We start from the raw sequence: 17,769 nt of genomic DNA, 5'->3' as shown, positions 1-17,769 counted from the left end.
GGGTCCAACTCAAAGATAGAAACAGTAGCGGTTTTGTCCTCCAGTGACTTTCCCCAACACTCTAGACCCCTGACTCTGAATGTGAGAGACACCCTGGGCTCACCTGTTGCTCAGCCATCCAATCCGATTATATATGTTCCTTGCTCGGAGAGATCCCCTTGTGCCCCACTATCACTGCCTTCAACGACTGACCCTTTCTCCCTCATCCCTCTCCCCACGCCTCTCTCTAGGTTGGTGAGAGGGCAACTGCCCCCCATCGACCATGATCGTTCAAACCTACTCTTTCCTGTCCGGACCGTATCTGACCCTCAGCTTAAAAGTCATATCACCCTCTCTAATGCTCCAACCTTGATATCTAAGGGTCAAGGAACTCCGATAGTCCCACTTGTACAACTCCCTCCACAGGAGCCACTCTCCATCACCTTGGATCTCAAGGGCTCACACCGAGGCCCACTTTCTCCGCTCGCCTTCCCAACACTCCCTTTACTCCTTTCTGACTTGATTACCTGTCTGGACGACATATCCCTTCAGCTGCACCTCCTCACTACTGAACTACATGACCTGAAAGCTCTCTCAAAGGATCTTTTCCCCGCTATCAGCTCCCTTCTCACCTCTGCAAACCTGCCCAGAGGATCCCCTAGTGTGCGTGATCGCTTGGGCCAGTTTTTAGCCCCCCCGTCTCGCAAACCATTCCCTTAGCTAATGTGCCCTCCCGCCCCAGAAGATGTGAGAATTACCTGACACCCAATGATCTCAATGACCTGCACAACTCGTACTCTACTAGGTCCAATTCCATCTTGATCCCGCCGAGCAAAATAAAAACCATCCATTCCAACCCGTACAGAGAACCTCCTCATAATCCTAAATCCTAGAGTCATCAATAAAGACAACCTCAAGAGAGTGAACGTCACGCAGTCTTCTTCCCACACTAATCCACCACGACTTAAATGTGTACTCCTCAATTGCAGGTCAGCCAATAAACATGCCTCAGACATCTTCGACCTAATCCAACACAACGATTTAGACATTATCATCCTAACTGAAACTTGGCTAAATCCTGCCTCCACCACTCTCCTAGACCTACTAGTACCTCCCACTCACGACATAATTAGGCTAGACAGAGCTCTGAATCTGGGGGGTGGCCTAGCGTGTATTCATAGGAACACATTCTCGATTTCTCACGTAGAGTCCTCTTCGCCCTCCTCCTATGAATACCTTTGTCTCAGCATCTCCAGTGTTAACCTGCCGGTTTGCAAACTTCACACTTTTTACCACCCTCCGGGAAACAATCTCCCCTTCATCAAGCAATTAATGGAATTCATATCTGGCAATATCGACTCAGCTGTGTCCCAAATCTTCCTTGGTGATTTCAACCTTCACTGGTCTAACCCTACTGATCAAGCGGTAACTTGCCTTAAAGCATTTTTGAATGTTCAAGAACTGATTCAGCACTGTGACCAACCAACTCACAATAAAGGAGAAATTCTAGACCTCATTATCTCGAAAGAGCAGACCATCACATTAGATACCGTTACCCCTTGCGACTGGTCCGATCACTACTGCATCCAGTTTTTTATAAACAGGGAGGTGTCATTGAGGATGGCTCAACCAACTAAATCAAAGGTCTGGAGAAGGGACCTCCGATCAATAAATTCAGTTGATCTAGCAGTCCAGTGTAAATCTGCCCTCTCCTCCCAAACAGACGTGTTTGATGTTCAGGCACTCACCGACTCCTACAACTCCTACATCTTGGTTGACATTGCAACGGTCCAACTAAAAAATGCCTTAACAAAAATATCCAAACCGTGGTACAACGACAATTTAAACACTGAACGCTGCAACCTTGTCACGCACTTGCCGAGGCACACTTAATGATTTTTAAACCAGTAAAGCTGGCTTCCACCGTTTGTTTGCGTAAGTCTATCGGAGTCCACAAGTTGCTTCAAGATTCTATATCCCCCTTCGCAGCCCTTGAAATTCTTGTTTTTCTTATTACTCTCTGTGAATCACTTGTTCTGGGAAACAGGCGTGTATTCCTGTTGTATATTCCTATTTGATGGCGATTTTGGATCTATGCTCCTTTTTCCGCATTGTTTACCTCCTTTCTTAGTACGCTACTTACTCGTTTATTGTACTGTTCTCCTTGATTCTTTTATTCTGGGATTAAGGCGTTTATTTGTCTGGGATTTAGGCAAGAATTCCTGTTGTGTATTCTTACTGTGGTCAATATTAGATTTATGTCCTTCCCTCCTTCCTTTGTAAAGCGCTCTGATATCCTTCGGGATCTTGTTCGCGCTATATAAAACTTTATAAATAAATAAAATAACTATAGCAGAGGCATTCACAGAATAACTTAAATTGATATACGAGCCCTCAGGTCAGTCTATTGATAGAGAGGCGAGGGAGTTACTGACCACTTTTAAACTTCCAGTTTCGGAAGATACAGAGGTCGAGGCGTTAGAGTTAGATCTTACTACTGAAGAAGTGACCACAGCAATTGGAGCATTGCAATCGGGGAAAGCAATGGGACCAAGTGTTCTCCCTATTGAGCTATTTAAAATGAATGCATCAACTATTGCCCCCAATTGATAGATATGTATTAGGAAAGTGTTGCGAGGGGAATCCTCCCTGAAACACAAAGGCTGGCCAATGTGGTAGTGATCCACAAGAAGGAAAAAAACCCTGAGCAATGCGGGTAATACCGGCCGATTTCGTTGTTAAATCCAGAGGTGGAGATCCTGGCCAAAATCTTGGCCACACGCCTGTCACCCCTACTCCATAAATTGATTTACTCTGATCAGTCGGGATTTATGCCGGGCAGGAATACTTCACTTAATCTTCAACGTCTTCATGGAGTTTTGGGCAGAGCTTGGATCATAAAAGAGGAAGCAGTGATAATGTCCCTAGATGCCAAAATGGCTTTTGATCTAATTGAATGGCCCTACCTGTTTGCAGCGTTAGAACGTCACGGCTTTGGAATGAAATTCTTGTCATGGGTTCGGCTCCTATATTTGGAGCCCCTGGCGAGAGTGGCGGTAAATGGGGGCTGGTCTGCAACTTTCACTTTACGGAAAGGGACGGGACAGGGAAGTCCACTTTCCCCGTTGATATTTGCTCTAGTCCTGGAAAATTTAGCAATTTGGATTAGGGGAGATCCTCTGATAAGGGGACTGAATTGGACGGTGTATTGGAAGGATAGAATCTTCATTTATGCCGATGATATTCTACTCTATTTGGCCAAATATCTGATGACTTGGTGTTGGATTACTGAAAGGGGTTGGCTGATTCCGTTCATTCTGTGTTTCATCAGGTTGGATCGGATGCCACCACCCTTGAAAAGAAGACAGCTCATGATCTAAGCCCAGGTGATTGGGTGAGAATAAAAGTGCATTGAAGACAAAACTGTTTGGTTCCACGTTGGGGATAACCACGTCAGGTGATTCTGACCAAAACGACAGCTGTAAAATGTGCAGGAGTAAAGAACTGGATTCATGCTAGTCACACTTTCCGAATTCCAAATCCAGTGGATAACAAGGAAGGAGAATACTTTGAAGAATCAGATATTAGTTAGAACCAAGTCCAGTTATTGCTCCAGAAAATCTTCTTTTAAGAAGAATATTGCAGATTTCTGACACCAGCTCAGAATCAGACGCTGAACCAGTACAAGCACACAAGAGTAGAAATACAAACAGTGAAGAGACTGTCCAAGAAATCCTTGTTAAAGAAGTTCCAAATGAAAATTCGAGAGCAATTCCACCCGAAATACTCAAATTAGATGGTAAGGTACCAGATACAGAGAGTGAGGGAAAGATGTTTGCGGAAGACCCCCGAGGAGATGTAGGGAAATCACACATCCAGATAGACGAAGGGACAGTTAGTCAGCAGGAAGATTGTGTGGAAGAACCACGAGGAGGGACAGAAGTAGGTAATAAAAAGGAAGTGGCGGAAAGAAAGACTACCGAAAGTAAAGGTCAAGTTGGAACTGAATCAGAGGACATTGATGAAGAAATACCAGAAGGACGAGTCCTGAGGAAAAGAGCGTGGAGAACTGAGAAAAATTAAAAAGGAAGTAAGTTGAAAAGGCCAGCAAGGGATGAAGTTTGGCCAAACAGGATAAAAAGATTAAGATACAGATTGACACGAGTAAATTCATCTAGAGCTGAACAGGTGAATGAGGTATCTAGTCAAGAGGAGTCAAAAGACGTTGAGCAAACAACAGCAGAAGAAAGTAAAAGAACAAGAAAACCTAACCAGAAGTATAAGTCACCGGAATGGTCATATGTGGCACTGCCTGAAGTGAAAGAAGAGGCTGATAGCCAAGGGGATCTAGAGGCGACTGTACCAAGAGTGGTTGAGGAAGACGAAGAATCGGAAATCCTGAGAGTTATCTTGTCCGACATCGGAGAAGAAACGGATGTTCAGGAAATTCTGTATCAAGATTATGAAAGAAAAGTGAAAGACGATCAAATGCCAAACTGAAGAGGCTGAAAGTGCTCTAAAGGAGGAAAACAAAAATATTCTGGAAAAGACATAATCTGAAAAGAAACAAGTAGGTGCTTAGAGCCTTGGGTTAGACAAAATTAGCTGTGAAGTAGAAGAGGCTAAGTCAAAAGACACTGATCATTTTACGAAATGGCAAACATATAAAGTAGAAAATCGAAATGTATGTTCCTTAGAAGATGGTTCAAAATGTGTTGTTGTACAGGATTACTAATGCTTCTGTGGAGTGCGTTAGCTTTAATGGTTTCTTTTAAGGTTACATTAGAAACAATAGAAGGACATAGTGAGAATAAGACTAACTTAGAAAAGGTTCAAAGGGTTAACCCAACGGAAATAGATAGAAATTATTTACACAAAGATAGGTCTATAAATTATTTTTCTAACAATGGTTTTTCAAAATTATTATATGAATATGTGAAGACAATGGATGTGAGAGACTGCTATGTTTGCATGCAGTTGCCTGCATCAGTGTCTGAGGGAGTTCTATACCATCACCTTCCAGTAATGTATGGAATAACATGTAGTGTATTAGCAAGTTTGTTTTACAAAATAGGGAAACTAGAATATTATTTTTCAGATGTAGATAACATATTTTCACAAGTACCTGTAGTCAACAAATTGAATAAAATAAAACCTGCTAAGATATTAGGTGATTTTTTTCTTAGAAACCAAAGAACTAACATTAGAGTCAATATTTAGAAACAATCTAACTTGTAGTCTGAAAAGAGTAGAGGAGACTTTCTTAGATATGGTAGAAGAAAGGAGATTGAAAATGCAAAAGAAGGTACCTGAGGGAATGGAAGAAAAGACAGTCTGGGATGTTGAAAGAGAAAAACATTTGAAAGGAGAAGCTAGTCCAACAATGGCTTTAGACTGGCCCCAGAAAGGGAAGTTGTGTATTAGAAGGAATCAAACTGCATATGACAACTATTTTGTAGGCAACAGTGATTGCCATGATACTTATAAAATCATGGGTGGATGGGGATTTAAAGGTGGAAATGATCTAGTATTTCCTGGATTATATTTTATCTGCGGGAACAAAGCATATTATCGATTACCAGATCATTGGTATGGCACATGTTATCTAGGCTTGGTTTTCCCAAAGATATTTCATGTGGGAAGAGGACAAGATGGTGCACATGGGATAGGAAGTTATCTAACACGTAGAAGAAGAGAATCTTGGTCAGAAATTGTAGGAGACATTTTTGGAGTACTGATACCAGCAGTTGGAATATCTCTGAATGCACATAAAATTAGAAAGTTATCAACAGTAGTGGATCGCTTGTCAACAAGCACTGCTGGAGGATTTTATTGGTAAATACTGAAATGGTTGCTATGTGTGTTATGGTAATGCAAAATCGACTTGCCCTTGATATATTTTAGCAAAAGAGGATGGAGTCTGTGGAATGCTGAAAGGTCAACATTGTTGTACTTACATTCCTGATGAAAGTCAAGATCTGAAGACCTATATAAAGAATATAACTGATTTGCATGAAGAGATTGCACCACTGGAGGTTGACGGTGTTTGGGAAAAGATTGGAAGGAAGTTTTCTTCTATTAAAGACTTTCTATTAAAACTAGGTAGTACATTTATAGGTAAAATCTTATTTCCATTAACATGTGTGATATTTTTAGTATTAATTCTGAGACAAAGATGTTTATGTTGCAAAAGAAAGAAAAAACAAAATAACATAAAAGGAGAAACTATAAAGTAAAGAGAAAAAGAAAGAAAAGAAAGAATTTGAAGCGGTAGAGTTAGAAGAGTGGAAAGAGAGTATGTATAGAAAGGCAAGAGAAGAAGAGACAGGTGAAACAGTAATGTGATCTAACAAATTTTAGAAGAACTGAATTCATTTGTTTACAATATTTTACAAAGATTTTAGGTAGTGTGGTGATGTTAAAAATCACCAAAGGGGGGATTGATGGAGCAGGTAGAGCAACATTTTGTATACCTCCTCTATTTGCATGTAAAGATTAACTATATAATCTATTAATTATAATTTTACTAATGGTTTGCTGTGTGAAAATAACATAACCCTTGCATATGCAAATTACATGTGGGAACTGCCAATTTGCATGGCGAAATAACTCATATAATTAAAATACGTACGCATATTAATAGTAGTATATGTGGTAATTGGATATTGCATGATTTATGTTGCTTTTTGTGATGTTTTCATCTTCGTGGAGGACCGTAAAGGTGAATATATTGCTTTAAATGTGGTTATATGCTAGGAAAATACTAATACATAAAGGGATTAGTAAGGGTTTAACATTAGAATCTTCATTTCTTTGTATTAATTATTCTTTTGTGTTTGTTTCGCTTAAGTTGACAATTGCGGCCTACCCAAATATGGCGCCTGACATGGAGTTCAGAAGTGGCCACCGTCTTGTGAGCGCAAACTCAACTGCGCAGACTCGGATGGCTCCGTGAACCTCCACATAACCTATTCCACACTGTTCCCAGTCAAGGATAGGATCTTGGTGGACTGCCAAGACCCCGGACAGTAAAACTTGTTTAAAAGTACAATTGAATCATACAAGTAAGAAACCCACATTTTGAAACATGAAGGACTACGTCAACTCCGGAAATTAATCGACAAAATTCATGTGAAACCCGACAAACTGAAATCGGACGTTCTGGATTAGCCAATCATAGACTTTCTCCGCCTAAAATTGTTTCATGTTGTCCCGAAATTTATTATAAAAGAGTAGTAGAATAGGGAGGGGAGAGAACATTTGGCCGTTACTATGACTGCACACCCTCTTTGACCCCACAGGCGATGACTGATGGTGGCACGACTTCTGGTCCTTTGGCAATCTTTGGGCACTGTAACGTGCTGAGCAGAGGATTTTCGGACTTTGGACTTTGGCCTGTTTATTTGGACAATTTAACGGCTAAAGTTCGGTTATGCAGAGCCAAATGAACTGGAGAAAATACAGACAGCCAGAATAGGTAAATATAAATGTCCAGCAATTTGCATAAATTTACTAAAATTTCTAAACTTTGATTAAATGTCAATGTTGGGACTTAATGAATTATAATTTAGATAAACAATTATTGATTAACAGAAAATACGAGTTTGTGGTCATTCAAAGAAGGTGGTGAAGGATTCTGAGTCTTAAATGTGTTTTGGCTGGTTCTAAGTCACCATCAACCAATCCAACTAATTGGTCCGTCGACCAAGTGGGTGGAGTGCCTTGATGTTTGAGATTAGGGATCTATAGGTGACGAATGTTAATATATATATTCTGCAAAATAACTTTTCTTCCCTTTAGGTTATAAGGTGTTTCCCCACATGTCCAGCGTGTATTATCATCCCTCCTGTGTGCAGACTCGTGAGAAAGATGTATGAGTGTTGGTGTTATGGGCCCCACCAATGACAGTTTGTGTGAATGAGCTGGTGTGACGTCGGGTCTGCGACGCAGGGAGGATATCTGTATATTTTACTCCCTTTTTCCCAGTTTTGTGCTGGATCTCAGCATTAAGTCCGCCTCCCTTAATTCTCAGGCACGAACCATCTACAAATAGCTTGTGATCGGAGTCTTTCAGGGGCTCTTCTCTAATGTCAGGTCGGGGCTTTGTACATAGTTCTGTCACATCTAAACAATCATGTTCTATTTCATCCTTCACCTCTTCACAGGTGGGATCGGGCAGTAGAGTTGCGGGATTTAATACTGTACATCTCATTACTGACACATTTTCTGCTCCCAAATTCACTCTTTCATATTTAGTCACTCTACTGGGTGTAAGATGCTGAGTTTGAGTCCTGGTTAAAAGAATCTCAACTGAATGTCGGACGAAAAGTTTAACTGTGTGTCCTATCACAATAGGTTCACTCTGTTCTAAGCTCATACAATTAGCAGCAACTGCCTTTAAGAATTTCAAGCAGGTGGTACAAGCTCTTGTCTTACCAAGGTTAGTCTATGGCAGTGCAGCTCTCTGTGGCCTTCCTAAATACGCCTTGGCTCCACTTAGGGCCTCCCTCCAGCTCAACGCGAAGAAGACTGAGGTTATGGTGGTAGGGAGGGATAAGGAACTCTGGGGGGAGAGATGGTGGCCTCCGGAACTTGGGCCGTCTTCAACTCCGGTTATGGAGTTGCGAAACTTGGGAGTATGGTTGGACTCCTCTTTGAGCTTCGCTGGGCATACTAAGAAAACCGCAGCCTGTTGCTTCGGGGTCCTTCGGGGTTTAAGACCTATCCTGAAGTATTTCGACCCCCCTACCAGGGAGCTGGTGGTTCAGGCAACAGTTATATCTCGTCTGGACTATGCCACCGCGCTCCTGATAGGGACAAACCAGGCAGAAATCACCCGCCTTCAGCGAGTCCAAAATGCCGCAGCAAGAGCCGTAGTTGGTTTGCCTAGATTCTGTTCGGTCTCAAGCACTCTTCGATCGCTACACTGGTTGCCGGTCAAATCTAGAATCCAATTCAAAGTCTTATGCCTTGTTTTTAAGATTATGAGGGGATTAGCCCCCCAGATCCTCTCGAGTCTTTTAACCTGTTACACTCCGACCCGTTTTTTAAGATCAATGGGCCAAGCGTTGGCAGTAGTTCCAAGATTTAAGCTCAGTCGAGTTGGTGGTCGAGCCTTTAGGGTAAAAGCAGCGGTGCTCTGGAACTCGCTTCCGCTTGAGATTCGTGTGATGGATGATCTCTTTCTGTTTCGGAAAGCCATAAAAACGCTCTTGTTTTAAATTCCGCTCCCCTTTTTCGGCACTATTTCGATTTCAGTTTGTGTTAGCTATGTTTTGCTGGTCATGCGCCAGGACGCCCCTTAGCTGGGGCAGCTGTCCGCAATATAAAAGCTCCTAACATAACATAACATAACATAACTTAGGGCTTCGCTGAACTCTGCAGCAACACTGATCACAGGCTCCAAACGAAATGAGCACATATCCCCAGTCCTTAAATCTCTCAACTGGTTACCCTTTGGGGTGAGGGCATCTAGAAGAGCCTCTACTCTCCTCCTGAAACCTATCATCCTTAGCAAAAAGAGAACTTGTCACCGAGCCTTCTCTGGCGCTGCCCTAAAATATGGAACTCTCTGCCTCCGGACTCGCATCGACAACGGCTTTCAAACTGAAAGCCAAAAGATTCTTAATGAGCAATTTCCTACCATAAGGGGCTGTGGCACTCATACGGTGGCTGTCTCTGTGTTCCTAGCTCAATGGTACAACTAACAGTCACGGATCGTATCGTCTGCATAATATTATACCTTTTATGTGTACCATTGCTTACTATTTATCATTGTTTTTTATTTATTTATTTATTTATTTATTTTTCTTTCCACAATTGCTGTGTATATTTCATTTTGGCCTCTCTCCAAACTTATTGTAAAGCGCTCTGATATCCTTCGGGATCTTGTTCACGCTATATAAAACTTTATAAATAAATCAATCAAATTTAAGCAGCCAGGTAGAGCTGAAGCTACAGGGTCTAAAGTAGCAGAAAAATAGGCTACTGGACGTCTGCTCAGTCCATGTCTTTGGGTCAAAACTGAAAGTGCACAATTTTCTCTTTCACAACAGAATAATGCAAATTCTTTTCTGTAATCGGGCATGCCTAGAGCAGGGGCTTCACACAGACAGTGTCTTAATCTCATGAAAGCTTCAACACACTCATCAGTCCATACAATTGGGTCATTTGCACATTTTCGAGTCATCTGGATTAATGGTTTTGCTAACAAGGAGAATCCCATAATCCATTGTCTACAATATCCAACTACTCCCAAAAACATTCTCATTTCTCTTTGAGTATGGGGTAAGGACATTTGTTTTATTATTTGTATTCTTTCTGGAATTACTTTTCTGACTCCTCTTTCTAAGGTGTGGCATAAATATTTTACAACTTTGCTTTCAAAATTGCAACTTTTCAGGGGATACTTTGTGCCCTCCTTCTGCCAAATGATTTAATAAAGCAATTAAGTCAGTGACACAGTCTTCACGAGTCCTTGATGCGACCAGTAGGTCATCAATATACTGCACCAAGACTAAACCTCAGGTTATGATTAGTGTTTCCAAACACTTTTCAAGATCTGGTTAAAGATTGAGGGACTCTCAGTATACCCTTGAGGAACTCGACACCATGCCAAGATATGGTCATCAAATTTAAAGGCAAACACACACACTCTATCTGGAATAGAGAAAAAGGCATGGCATAAATCAATTACTGTAAACCAGCCTGCATGCCAGGGTATGTGATATAAAATCACTACAGGGTTGGGTACTACTGGACAACAAGTCACTACAATTTTATTTATTTTCCGTAAATCCTGTGCTACCCTGTACTTCCCATGAGGCTTTATAATTCCTATTATGGGTGAACTACAAGGGCTGCTCAGTATTTCCTTTAAAATGACTTGTTCAATTAATCGTTCTATTTCTTTAATCAACTCCTGCTTTCACTTCTGAACTCATTTTGTATTGTCTGGTGTTTGGATAGAATGCACCTTCATTCATCATTACTTTTACAGGATCTACATTTGCCATTGATCCAATTTATTTTCCTGTAAAGTCCCACACTTCTGGGTTCACTGTAGTTTTTAATTCTCTGGCAATTCATTTGAAGTCATTAGAGAAAACATTTCATTCACTTCGGTACCTTGCTTTGCTAACATTACCTTATAAACAATATCTTCATCAGGAGTTTGGAAAGCAACACCATCCAGTGTGCAATAGATTGTGCAGTTCATCTTGCACAGCAGGTCTCTTCCTAACAAATTCACAGGACTAGAATCACATACAATAAATCGATGCATATCTTTGAAGTTACCAATATGCACCTCCATTGGCCTTGTTAGTGGGGTTTTGTCACGGCCTGTCACGGAGGCCGGGGATCTTCTCCTCAGGATGGCGCTGATGCTCTATAGGGGTCCACCTCTCATCTGTCCCCAGCCCGGAATACGTATTACACACACGGACTCGGGAGACAGGTGAGTGAGGGAAGGAAAGGGAGGAACAGCGGGGAAAGGGACCTGAAAAGACACAAGCACAAAATGAGCACGCTGTATCTTTAAACCTCGTATGTGAGCTGTTACTCACTCCCCTCTCATCTTCCTCTTACCTGTACCTCCTCTAACCCCTTCGACGGAAGACGCGGGACTCTGGGACACATCCGCTATCCGGTTAAAGGGAGTCACTGGACAACGGGTGTTAGCGAGCTGCGAGACCTGCAGGGGATCAACGTTCCTCTAGGAGTAAAGGACAGCACTTAGTGACAGTGCTTAATACTCTAGAGCGTGCTTCACCACAGGGTTACCAATCGGTAACAACAGGGAGGTGTTTCCCGACCACACAGTATTTGGTCTGATCTGTACTCACGGTTCGGAGGGAGACACTCGGAGACAACTGGAGAAGAGCGCTGCCACTCTGAACCCGGAACTCCGTGGGCAGAGGAGCGCTCCGTTCGCGCTGCCACTCTGAACCCGGAACTCCGTGGGCAGAGGAACGCACCGCTCGCGCTGCTACTCTGAACCCGGAACTCCGTGGGCAGATGAGCGCTGGAGCAGTTTACAGGAGCTCGAGTGCCTGAGGGCGGAGATTCTCGTGAGTCGGGATCCGGAGGACGGGACGCCAGGAGCGGGCTTGCCAAGGCGGGAACAAAGCTTTCTGTGCAAGATGGGTCTCAGAACGGATCGGGGAGCCGAGGTAGACGAACCTCCAGGAATCATCGGCACCGTTCTCTGCGCGCGCTGGGTTATATCCGCTTTGCCTTGCATAACCTGGATCACGTGAGGCGGGCTCCTCTAAGCCTTCTGGGTAGTGTAGTTCGCGCTGAGTGCGTGCTATGAAACGGGAGTTTGAGTGCTGCTGCGAGCAGCGTTTCACCGGGTCTCAGGTCGTGACAGTACATCCCCCTCCCGCCTCATCCGGCGCTGAGAGCAGCTCCGGGTTTACCCGGACAACGGCGGTGAAAAGCGGCCACCAGGCGAGAAGCGTGGATCGCAGCCGCGGGTTCCCATGAGTTTTCTTCTGGACCAAAGCCTTTCCACGCCAAGAGGTACCAAACCTTGCCCCTCACCAGTTTGGAATCAAGCACTCTTTTCACCACATACTCGCGTTCATGTTGCACCCACACGGGAGGAGGAACCTTCTTGACGGGACAAAGCGAGGGTTTGAGCAACGACACGTGGAACACGGGATGTATGCGCATGTGCGGCGGGAGACGTAGTTGCACGGCCATGGGGTTGACGTGCCGCACCACTGGATAGGGGCCAATGTACTTCGGATTGAACATACTGTTTTTTTTAAATGTGATGTTCTTCGTGGATAACCACACCCTGTCCCCCTTGTGGTAAACGGGGTTGGGCCTGCGGTGTCTGTCTGCCTGCGCCTTATATCTCTCCTTTGCTGCTCGAAGATTTGCACGAGCTGTGGTGAGGGTTGAGTGTAACTGTGTGAGCCTGTGCTGCAGTTCTGGAAGAGCAAGGCGTTTGCGAGGGAGCAAAAAGGGGGTGAAACGAGGGTGAAACCCTGAAGAGAGGAAGAAGGGTGTGTGTTGTGTGGAAGCGTGTGTAGTGCTATTATAAGCGATCTCCGCCACCCACAACCAGTCCACCCATGCTTCGGTTGCCTTGTCCACGTAGCATCGGAGATACTGCTTTAGGGTCTGGTTGAGGCGCTCGGTTTGCCCATCGGATTGGGGGTGAAAACTCGTGGAGAGGGATGATTGGATACCCAACTCCGTACACCAGACTTTCCAAAAACGGGCGGTGAATTGGGATCCGCGGTCGGACACGATCTCAAGGGGAAGTCCGTGTAGACGCACTATGTTCTGTAGCAGGAGTTTTGCCTATGCACCCGCAGTGGGTACCTGTTTGCAGGCGATGAAATGCCCCATCTTCGTGAGGTAGTCGACGACCACCACTATGGCTGTACAGTTTTGATCCTTCGGCAGACCCACGATGAAATCGACCGATATCTTCTCCCATGGATTCATAGGGGTCGGCAGCGGAAGCAGGAGGCCTTGCTTTTTGCTGTGGTCAGTCTTCATTTGCGCACATATGGCACAGGTTTTCACCCATTGCAGAACATCCGGTCGAACCGAAGGCCACCAGAACTGCCTCAGAACCTTTTCTAGGGTTTTTGTTCCCCCCATGTGGCCGGCACTTGGGATGTCGTGACACCAGCTGAACACGGTTTTCCGGAGGCGGAGAGTCGGGACCAATACCCGTGAGCCACACATGGGGATGCCCTGATGCATTCGCCATTCTATGTGACTCCGAAGCCAGGATGTCCAAGCAAATGTCCGTATGCCTTGTTTCACTCCGTGTATGAACGACTCCGTTTCCACTCTACCCACTACCTTGTCGGGGGATATGATGGGTTGTTCTGGATCCGCCGAAGGGAGACAGGACGTGTTCTGACGGGACAAGGCGTCGGCCTTCCTATTCAGTGTTCCTGGTCGAAAGGTAACGAGGAAGTGGTATTCCGCGAAGAAGAGCATCCACCTCCGTTGGCGGGGAGTGAGATGCCGCGCCGACCGCAGGAACTGGAGGTTGCGATGGTCGGTGTAGACCGTCACCTGATGTTGAGCGCCCATCAGCCAGTGTCTCCATTCCAGGAAGGCTTCTCGGATGGCTAGCAACTCCTTCTCGGCGATCGTGTAATTCCTTTCCGCAGGGTTCAGCTTCCTGGAAAGGTATGCCACGGGATGGAGTTGCCCGGTCTCGGGATGTCGTTGTGACAGGACAGCTCCCACGGCGATGTCAGAAGCGTCTGCTTCCACGATAAAAGGAAGTTCGGGTTTGGCGTGCATCAGGACGGGAGCAGAGGTAAAGGCCGTTTTGAGCTGTTCGAACGCCATCTGTGCCTCAGGGGGCCAGGAAAACGATACTCCCTTACGTGTCAGTCTGGTTAGCGGGGCTACAAGTTGCGGGAAATGGTGGATAAAGCGCCTGTAGAAGTTCGAGAAGCCCAGGAAACTTTGTACTTCTTTGACGGTTTGTGGCGGCGGCCAGTTGGTAATGGCTTGTACCTTGCGGTCTGTCATGATCTGTCCAGCGGGAGTTAACAGGACGCCCAGAAACTCCACTGTAGTCACATGAAACTCGCACTTGGTGAGCTTGCAGTACAAGTGATGTTCTCTTAGTGCTTGTAAAAACTGCCTTACGTGGATGACGTGTTCTTCCGGGTTGGCTGAAAAGATCAGGATGTCATCAATGTATACGACAACGAACTTATCCAGAAAGTCTCTCAGCACCTCGTTCAGGAAGAATTGGAACGCAGCCGGGGCGTTGCAGAGCCCGAAGGGCATCACCATATATTCGAACAGCCCGTACCGCGTCTTGAAGGCCGTATTCCATTCGTCCCCCTCTCTCATCCGTACTAAATGGTATGCCCCACGGAGATCCAGTTTGGTGTACAGTGCTGCACCCCGCACCTGGTCTAGCAGCACCGGTATCAATAGCAATGGATATTGGTTCTTTATCGTCACGGAATTGAGAGCGCGATAGTCAATGCAGCAGCGTAATTCGCCATTGGCCTTTGGGATGAAAAAGAGCGGGGACGCTGCGGGTGACCGGGAGGGACGTATGAACCCCAATGCGAGGTATGTGTCCAAGTACTCACGAAGATGGCAGGTTTCAGGACCCGTGAGTGCGTAGATTTTAAAACACGGGATGACGGCATCAGGTTCCAAGTCGATGCGACAATCGTAGTCCCTATGAGGAGGGAGTTCCTCGGCCTTCGTTTTGTCGAATACGTCTTTGTAGGAGCAATACCACTCAGGAAGTGCCACATCTTTTTCTTCCGCCGTGGCGATGTATTGAGGAGATGCCAGGAGCACGGCCGGAGAAGAAGCGGGAACTGTGCAGTGTTGTTGGCACTCAGCGGAACAAAAGGATATCGTGTTCGTAGACCACTCGATGGTGGGTTTGTGTTGTCTCAACCACGGTAACCCCAAGATGAGTTTACACCGGGTAGCCTGGATGATGTTCAGGGCCAGCCATTCCCCATGCGTCCTCCCTATAGTCACCCAGAGGGCAGGTTTGACGTACCGTATGGGTCCGGATTCCAACTCCTTCCTGTCAACTGCGTAGACGAGTTCGGGGGTTTGTTTTGGTAGGAGTTGCACTCCCAGTCTCTGGGCTTCTGCTTTGTCCAGAAAGCAGCCAGTGGCCCCAGAGTCGATCATGGCCCGAACTCTCTGAGTAGTATGGTTGATGACTATTTTGAGCGTAAGGAAGAAATGGTCAGGTTCTTTGGCAGTGTCAGACTCCATAGAAGGGATGGAGTGGTAGCTTGAAGGCTTCGCTTCCTGATCCTTCAAGCACGTGAGTTTCCCGCCTCTACGTCACTTGCCACTGCGGCGGCTTGACCAGCGCGAGGTCGGCCATACTTTGGTCGTACGGGGCATTCTCGGAGATAGTGCCCCTTTTTACCACAGTAAAGACAGAGCCCCTGTTTTCGGCGGTAATCGCGTTCGCTCAGCGTCAACGACGCCCGCACAGCTCCAATCTCCATGGGTTCGGGTTTGGTGGATCCATCATCTGGAGCACGTGGTTGCTCATGCGAAGAAGGGGTCTTTTCCTTCTTCCTATGGTCCCCTCTCCTTTCTCTGAGTCGGTACTCCAACCGAGAAGCCAGTTCCACCATCGCAGCACAAGTACGGGGTTGAGGGTCGATTTGGGCGATGACGTCTTTCAGTTCCTCCGTCAACCCTCGGTAGAAGATAGCGGACTGTTTTGACTCTGGCCAATCCGTTTCAGCCACCAGTCGGCGGAAACTATTGAGGTATCCGATAAAGTCGTTGCTACATTGTTTGAGGTCTAGGAGATCGCGATCCGCGGAGAAGGAGTCGGCGCGTCGATCAAAGGTCCTCTCGAACTTTGCCCGAAAGGCGTCCCAATCGTACAGCAAAGCGTCGTCTTTTCGGACAATCGGGACCGCCCATTGAGCCGCTTCTCTGGTTAGGTAAGAGATGAGAAACGCCACCCGTGATTGATTGGTAGTAAACAGTTTAGGTTTACAATGGAAATGTAACATAACCTGTGTCATAAACACCTGTACTTTCTGCGTGTCCCCGTGAAACCGTTCTGGAGGGGCCAAGGGGACGTGAGTGGGTATCTCAACCACAACCTGGGGCGATTAAGGAGGACCTATGCTCCCTGCATCGAAGGGATTTCGTTGGAGGCGATCTATTCGGGAGTGTAATGCGGCCGTTTCCTGCCGAGACGCTGCTAGCTCTACCTGCACCTGGGCTAACGCCGCCACTACGTCTTCTAAAGTGGCCATCCCCTATGTCAGCGCTATCAGGAGGAGTAATAATTCGTGGGCCGATGATTCTGTCACGGCCTGTCACGGAGGCCGGGGATCTTCTCCTCAGGATGGCGCTGATGCTCTATAGGGGTCCACCTCTCATCTGTCCCCAGCCCGGAATACGTATTACACACACGGACTCGGGAGACAGGTGAGTGAGGGAAGGAAAGGGAGGAACAGCGGGGAAAGGGACCTGAAAAGACACAAGCACAAAATGAGCACGCTGTATCTTTAAACCTCGTATGTGAGCTGTTACTCACTCCCCTCTCATCTTCCTCTTACCTGTACCTCCTCTAACCCCTTGGACGGAAGACGCGGGACTCTGGGACACATCCGCTATCTGGTTAAAGGGAGTCACTGGACAACGGGTGTTAGCGAGCTGCGAGACCTGCAGGGGATCAACGTTCCTCTAGGAGTAAAGGACAGCACTTAGTGACAGTGCTTAATACTCTAGAGCGTGCGTCACCACAGGGTTACCAATCGGTAACAACAGGGAGGTGTTTCCCGACCACACAGTATTTGGTCTGATCTGTACTCACGGTTCAGAAGGAGACACTCGGAGACAACTGGAGAAGAGCGCTGCCACTCTGAACCCGGAACTCCGTGGGCAGAGGAGCGCTCCGTTCGCGCTGCCACTCTGAACCCGGAACTCCGTGGGCAGAGGAACGCACCGCTCGCGCTGCTACTCTGAACCCGGAACTCCGTGGGCAGAGGAGCGCTGGAGCAGTTTACAGGAGCTCGAGTGCCTGAGGGCGGAGATTCTCTTGAGTCGGGATCCGGAGGACGGGACGCCAGGAGCGGGCTTGCCAAGGCGGGAACAAAGCTTTCTGTGCAAGATGGGTCTCAGAACAGATCGGGGAGCCGAGGTAGACGAACCTCCAGGAATCATCGGCACCGTTCTCTGCGCGCGCTGGGTTATATCCGCTTTGCCTTGCATAACCTGGATCACGTGAGGCGGGCTCCTCTAAGCCTTCTGGGTAGTGTAGTTCGCGCTGAGTGCGTGCTA

The sequence above is a fragment of the Triturus cristatus genome, chromosome 6, assembly GCF_964204655.1.
Source record: "Triturus cristatus chromosome 6, aTriCri1.1, whole genome shotgun sequence".
Taxonomy (NCBI): Eukaryota; Metazoa; Chordata; class Amphibia; order Caudata; family Salamandridae; genus Triturus; species Triturus cristatus.
Note: the sequence above shows the minus strand (reverse complement) of the source record.